Source organism: Gossypium arboreum, chromosome 4 (assembly GCF_025698485.1).
Source record: "Gossypium arboreum isolate Shixiya-1 chromosome 4, ASM2569848v2, whole genome shotgun sequence".
In the NCBI taxonomy this organism is placed as follows: Eukaryota; Viridiplantae; Streptophyta; class Magnoliopsida; order Malvales; family Malvaceae; genus Gossypium; species Gossypium arboreum.
Window position 1 is genome coordinate 20451226 of NC_069073.1, and position 6942 is coordinate 20458167.

The following is a 6942-nucleotide window of genomic DNA, read 5'->3' on the forward strand; positions in this document are numbered from 1 at the left end:
CTCATTGTGGTCTACCTCACCTTTGCCTTTGCTTACCTCGGTTTCTTGCCTTGGTTCTGGTTCAAGTGTGACTAACCCTTCCTCATATTGACTAGTAATCGCGTTGAGTTGCTCCTTTGGGTTAGATTTTGTGCTGCTTGGCAAGCTACCTTGTGGTCGTTCAGAAATCAACTTGGCAAGCTGTCCAATCTGAGTTTCGAGCCCTTGGATCGATGCTTGTTGATTCTTAAGTGCTGTCTCAGTATTTTGAAAATGGGTTTCTAACACCGAGATGGATTTGGTTAGCATGTCCTCAAGGTTCTGCTTCTTTTCTTGCTGGTAAGGTGGTTGTTGAAAACCCAGAGGATGTTGTGGCCTTTGATTTCCTTGACTGCCCCACGAGAAATTAGGATGGTTCCTTCCAACCTACACTATAAGTGTTACTATATGGGTTATTTTGGGATCTAAAGTTATTGTTACCCATATATTGGACTTGTTCCTCCTCAATGATAGGGTTTAAGGGTTGATATTTTGTGCATGCTCCTCCTCCATTCGAATCGCACCTCATCACTAGATGTACCTGAGTAGAACCACACAAACCGTTAGTCTTTTTATTTAAGAGTTCTACTCGGTTAGATAGCTTAGTAACTACGTCGAGGTTGAAAACACCGGCTGCTTTTGTCGACTTTGTTCTCATAACTTACCACTGATAGTTATTCAGTGACATCTCCTCAATAAATTTGTAAGCTGCCTCAGGTGTTTTATTATTAATAGTTCCTCCAGCGGCTGCATCAATCATCTGTGAGTTGAAGGATTCAGGCCATTATGGAACGTTTGAACCTGTAGCCAAAGCGGTAACCCATGGTGAGGGTACCTTCTCAAAAGGTCCTTGTATCTCTCCCATGCATCGTAAAGTGTTTCTAAATCCATCTGCACAAAAGAAGAGATATCATTATGTAATTTGGCTATTTTAGCCAGTGGAAAATATTTTAATAAAATTTTTTTGGTCATTTGTTCCCAAGTAGTGATTGACCCCCGTGGTAACGAGTTCAACCACTGTTTAGCCTTATTCCTTAGCGAAAAGGGAAACAACCGAAGATAGATGGCGTCATCAGAAACTCCATTAATTTTAAAGGTATCGCAAAATTCTAGGAAATTTTCCAAGTGAGCGTTGGAACCTCGTCCTGCAAACCAACAAACTGAACAAACTGTTGTATTATTTGAATTGTGTTAGGTTTCATATCAAAAGTATTTGTAGCTACATTAGGTCTAACTATACTTGACTCAGTTCCTGTTAAATTAGGTTTAGCATAATCATACATAGTGCGCGGAGCAGGATTCTGGTTAGCAGCAATCGCAGGAGGTAGCGGATTTTCTTGGTTTCAACCATCTCCTCAGTTGGGGTTTGAATATCGTCCTCTTGCTCGTTCTCTGTGTATTTTAAGCTTCGCCTTATTTCTCTTTGGTTTCTGTGAATAGTATGATCATCTCACTGTCAAAAAGTAATGGTCCTGACGGGTTTCTTCTAGTCATAAACTATAAGAACCTGCCAGAAAAGGAAAAAAAAAGAATTAGTAATAAAAATTAGAATAAAATTTAAATTGAAGTAGAAGTAAATGGCTAAAGTAATAAAAATCGAGTGTTCCTAATATCTTAGTTCCCCGGTAACGACGCCAAAAACTTGATACGTGATATTCGTGATAGATTTTAAATATTTATAATGAATTGTTCTTGAAACTAACTATTATCACGATGAAGGCAAGTGTACCTATCGAACAGTAGTACATTTTTGGCAAGACCGGATTGTCGAACCCAAAGGAACTAAAAGTACTAGTAATGACTGTCTTTTTATTATCTAGCCTACGAATAATAGGGTTTGTTTTAACTAACTAATTAACTAAACTAAGAATTCATAGAAAATAGAATTGGGGAATTACTTTTGGAAAAACGATTGAATTAAGACAATACCTAAGGAAAAATCCACCTAGACTTCACTTCTTATTTGAGTCTGAATCAGACGATTTATTCATTTGACTTGATCCATAGAAATCCCTAAGTTATATTATTATCCCTCTCGATACTATCAACATCTAACCCTAGGTTGAATAATTGAAATCTCTTTCTAATTAACTCCCTAGGGTTGCATTAACTCAATCTACAGATCCCCTTATTAGGTTTCACCCTAATCCGGCAAAATCTTGTCACCCTATCTCTAGGCCCGCAATCAACTCTGCTTAATTATGACAAATGTACTCTTAGACAGGGTCTATTCCTTCTCTGAATAAGAGCTTAACTTGAATCAATATCTTGGAATATCAAAACAAGAATTAAGAACAAGTTAAATATTTATCATACAATTCATATACTAATAACAAGATCTATCTTAGGTTTCATTCCCCTTAGGTATTTAGGGGTTTTAGTTCATAACTAAAAAGGTAAACATCTCAGAAGAATAATGAATACAAAACATAAAGAAAAACCCAAAACTCCTGGAGGGAAATTAAGGGGAGATCTTTAGTCTTGATGATGAATCTAGCTTCTGAGATAGATCAATCAGCTTTCCTTGAGCAGTTCCCTGCTTCCTCCTCGGTGTCCCTTTTCCTCCTCCTCTAGGGTGTATTTATAGGCTTTGGAATGCCTAAGAACCCTTAAAATTGGCCTTTTTCGAATTGGACTAAACTTGGGCTCAGTAGGGACACACCCGTGTAACACGCCTGTGTGCGATTACTTTAGGCCATGGTCAAGCCTGTTAAAAAGGCACGGGTATGTGGTCCACCCGTGTGAGTCATGCTTTGATTCTGCCAAATTGATTTGGCCGTGTGGTCCGCCCGTGTGAAGAGGTCCAGGCCGTGTTAATTTCGTACATTGGCCCATTTTCTCCGTTTTTGGCCCGTTTCTTGTTCCTTTCACTCTCCTATGCTGGCCTAAGTATAAAACATGAAATTAAGGCATTAAGAGCATCAAATTCACCAATTTTAAGGAAAAATCATCCATAAAATGTGCTAAGCATAGGATAAAAATATGTATGAATTACGGTTTATCAACCTTCAGCTCTTTCAATTCAGCAGGAGCCATTCTATATAGTACTATAGATATCAACGTCGTCCCTGGAACAAGGTTTATGGAAAATTCCACCTCTCTAGCTGGAGGTAAACTAGGTAGTTCTTCTGGAAATACCTCAAGAAACTCACAAATAACCGGCACCGACTGGATTTTCAACTCTGATACTTTGGTATCCAGTATAATAATAAGATAAGCCTTATACCCCTTTTTAATATATCTCTATGCTGATATTGCTGAAATCACATTACACAACCCATCCAGTTTCTTAGATTCAACCCAGAGTAAATCACCATTTTGACACTTCAACATAATGTATTTATGCTTATAATTCACCACTGCATCATGTTAGGTTAACCAATCCATTCCCAATATTACATCAAATTCATCAAAGGGTAACAACATCAAATTAGCTGGTAAACAATAACCCTCTATCATCAATGGGCAATTTTTACAAACTTTATCCACCATAACATGCTGACCCAAGGGGTTTGAAACTTTAACCACAAATTCAGTGAATTTAACAATCATATTTTTAACAGACACAAATTTTGTGCATATATATGAGTGCGTGGAACCAGGATTAATCAAAGCAATAATATCAATATCAAGTAGAGAGAATGTACCAGTGATAACATCTGGTGCTGAAGCATCTTTCCTTGCACGTATTGCTTATGTTCTTATCGGAGCTCGAGCCTCGAATTTAGCTGTTGAATCTTTTACAACACTATGACTACCACCGACATTTTCGAAATACCGTGGTGGTCTACCCCTCGAGACAGGATTACTCAGCTTCGGGGTCTATTTAATGTCTTTCTCAACCCTTGTAACACCCCAAACCTGTGACCATCACCAGATTTGACCACGAGGTGTTACCGGGCTTACTTTACTTATTCCTCTCTTGGAAAGTTTTTTTTTTTGTTTTCCTTTTTCTGTTCCAGGCAGGCTAGTTAACTGCGTCACTGCAACCTTAAAAATCATATCTCGAGTTCCAGAACTCGAAAACCAAATCCATAAATTTTCCATGAATTTAGACTCATATATTCATCCATGTATTTATTTCTAGAATTTTTGGTCGGACCAATTGGTACAGTTTATTAGTTAAAGTCTCCCCTGTTTTAGGGTTCGACTACACTGACCTTTGTGCACTACAACTTGGATATCTTCCTGTACAGGGCTCCAACACTTATGCCGTTTGTTTCTGGAGAAACTAGACTCACAAGGGAATCTGTACATATAGAGCATGACTTCTAATTCTCCCTGGTTAATTCATAGTGAATTTTCAAAGTCGAAGCATGGGATCCAGAAACTATTCTGGCCCTGTCTCACGAAATCTTGAATATCTCTCAAAATACAGCTCATATGGTCATTTCGTTTCATCCATATGAAAATAGACCCATCAAGATTCGAGTACATAATTTTCTTAGCAATTAATTCCACTTCTACTATTTTTGGTGATTTTTCGATCTCATATCACTGCTGCTGTCCGCAACAGTTACTACAGTAGACTATGCCAATTTCATGAATCTTTCCTTGGCCTTACTAATCATTCATCATGCATGGCACAACTATGGCCACCTTATCAAAATTAAGGTTTCTAAGACCCGTGGCTATAGGTTCTAGCATCCCACTCAAATGACCACATAGGCCATTTTCACATGGCTTAAAGTTTACAACCCAAAATTCAACGAAACAAAATAGCCCATACATGCCAAATGTTCTCCTAGGTTGACTAAGAAGACAATACCAAAATTGCTCGCCGGTGTGATGACTTCGTTGACGGCTCCGACCACACAAAATAGACGAGTCCAAGAGACCTAAAATGGGTGACAAGAAAACAAAGAGTGAGTTTATAACTCAGTAAGTCATAAGCATTCGACAACCATCCATTAATAAAATTATCACAACATGAAACAATAAACGAGGTTAGGTACTCCATCCATGTCGAAACTATACCATAATTCCTCGGACCTTTCGGTTCAATCTCATACCAAGTCATACATCCACATTTCATATTCTATTCAATAAGATATTTGAAGCATTTTTACACACCAACTCATTTTCACCACAATCATACAATTGCAATCATCACATAGATTTAAAACTTACCAAGCTCATCCCCGAACATGAACATAGTGCCTAGTCGCCATGAGCTCAAGGTACTTACCCAATCCGCTGTCCATGATCAACTCGATAATATCGCACACTCAGTGCCAATAGTGATGCAAAAGCATATAGTGAGTCCGCACACTTAGTGCTATATAATCAGCTCGCACACATAGTGCTATATAATCAAATTCGCACACTTAGTGCTGTACAAATTTTAAACCCGCACACTTAGTGCCAATCTTGTCACCGTGTTCATTTATACCCGCACACTTAGTGCCAATCTTGTCACCGTGTTCATTTATACCCGCACACTTAGTGCCGAGACCAATACTTTATGCAATTTACTACCTTTATACATTCAACGATGGCATCATTCCATACACATACATTTCCATTTACACATCAATTCATTAAACACAATTGCATATATATTATGATCATTTAAATCAATACCAAATATATGCTTAATGACTTACTTTGTGTTGGGTAAAATAGTTCCAAGTCGGCTACTCGATGACCTTCGCCTTTCCCTTGCTTGATTCTCCTCCTTTAACTCCTTGAGCTTGATTAATAAATCAACTAGTTTAATCATTTTGCTAAACATTTACAATTCAATTACACATGCATATGTATGTTTGTATATTCGGCAACCATTCTTACTAATCACCCATTTGGGCGATTATACACATAACCGAATATGCACCAAAAACTTGATTCAACATCACCTACATACTCACTTTAATGGCCGAATATATACAACATCTTAGGTACTTATTCATGGGCCGATTAAGCATGTTGATGTTGAGGCCAACTACATGGTTAATACCACTCATGAATGGCACACATTTTACTAGCTAATGCTTTACATATTGTAGCTCAATACACATCTATCATTTACTTCATAACCGAAACAACATCACAAGAAAATACATACTTTGAGATAGCATATATGTCATACCAATACATCATGTGCAAACATATCTATACATATAGGTGCAAGGCCAATCTCAAGGTGCTCATAACCATCCAAAACACAAATTTTACCAATCATATAACAAGCATAAATCATGCTCATGAATGCACCATGGCGAATACATCACAACCATACCCTTTCAACTTCGGTCATGGTTAAACAAAGAATTCAATGTCTTACTCAAGAATGGTAAAAGAAATTTCAAGAGTAGTCAATCCATCATTGCATGCATCATCAACAAGCTTCACATTTAGCATGCAATGGCTTTAACACAATATCAACCTTGGCCAACTACCATTTCCATGGCACAACAAGGAATTGAACCATGGGCTAACATGAACATCAAGTTAGCAACTAAAACATGCATGAATCTCATGACACAACCTCATACATACCTTAATCTTGGTACAAGTATGGCCAAATCTCCTTCTAGTTCTCTTCTAAACCAAAATGGAGCAAAATCCCTTTCTTCCTCCTTATGATTTTCGGCCAAAAGATGAGAAAGGATGAACACAACAATTTTTTTCTTCCTTCTTTCTCAACTCACGGCAAGGGGGGGATTACCACACTCACACACATTTTTTTCATTCTTTTATCACCCATACACCTTTGTTTATTATTTCACCCTAATGCACCAACAAAACATGTTTCATGACATGTTTAGCCCATACTCCCTTGTCATGGCCGGCCACTTCATGTTAGGGGGGGATTTGACATGCAAATCCCTTATTTTTGCATGCATTATCAACTAGTCATCACACATTTCCCCATCATACTTTCAAAGTTTACTACTAGGTCCTTTCTAGTGAAATTCACATTTA

The 6942-nt window shown here is 37.8% G+C and overlaps 1 non-coding gene across 1 annotated transcript; it reads left to right on the forward strand.

The window, feature by feature from the left end:
• The first annotated feature begins 835 nt into the window (after positions 1 to 835).
• On the forward strand, positions 836 to 941 carry LOC128292373 (small nucleolar RNA R71). The gene has a single exon (XR_008282358.1). It is a non-coding gene; the product is annotated as a small nucleolar RNA R71 (small nucleolar RNA).
• Positions 942 to 6942: the final 6001 nt, after the last annotated feature.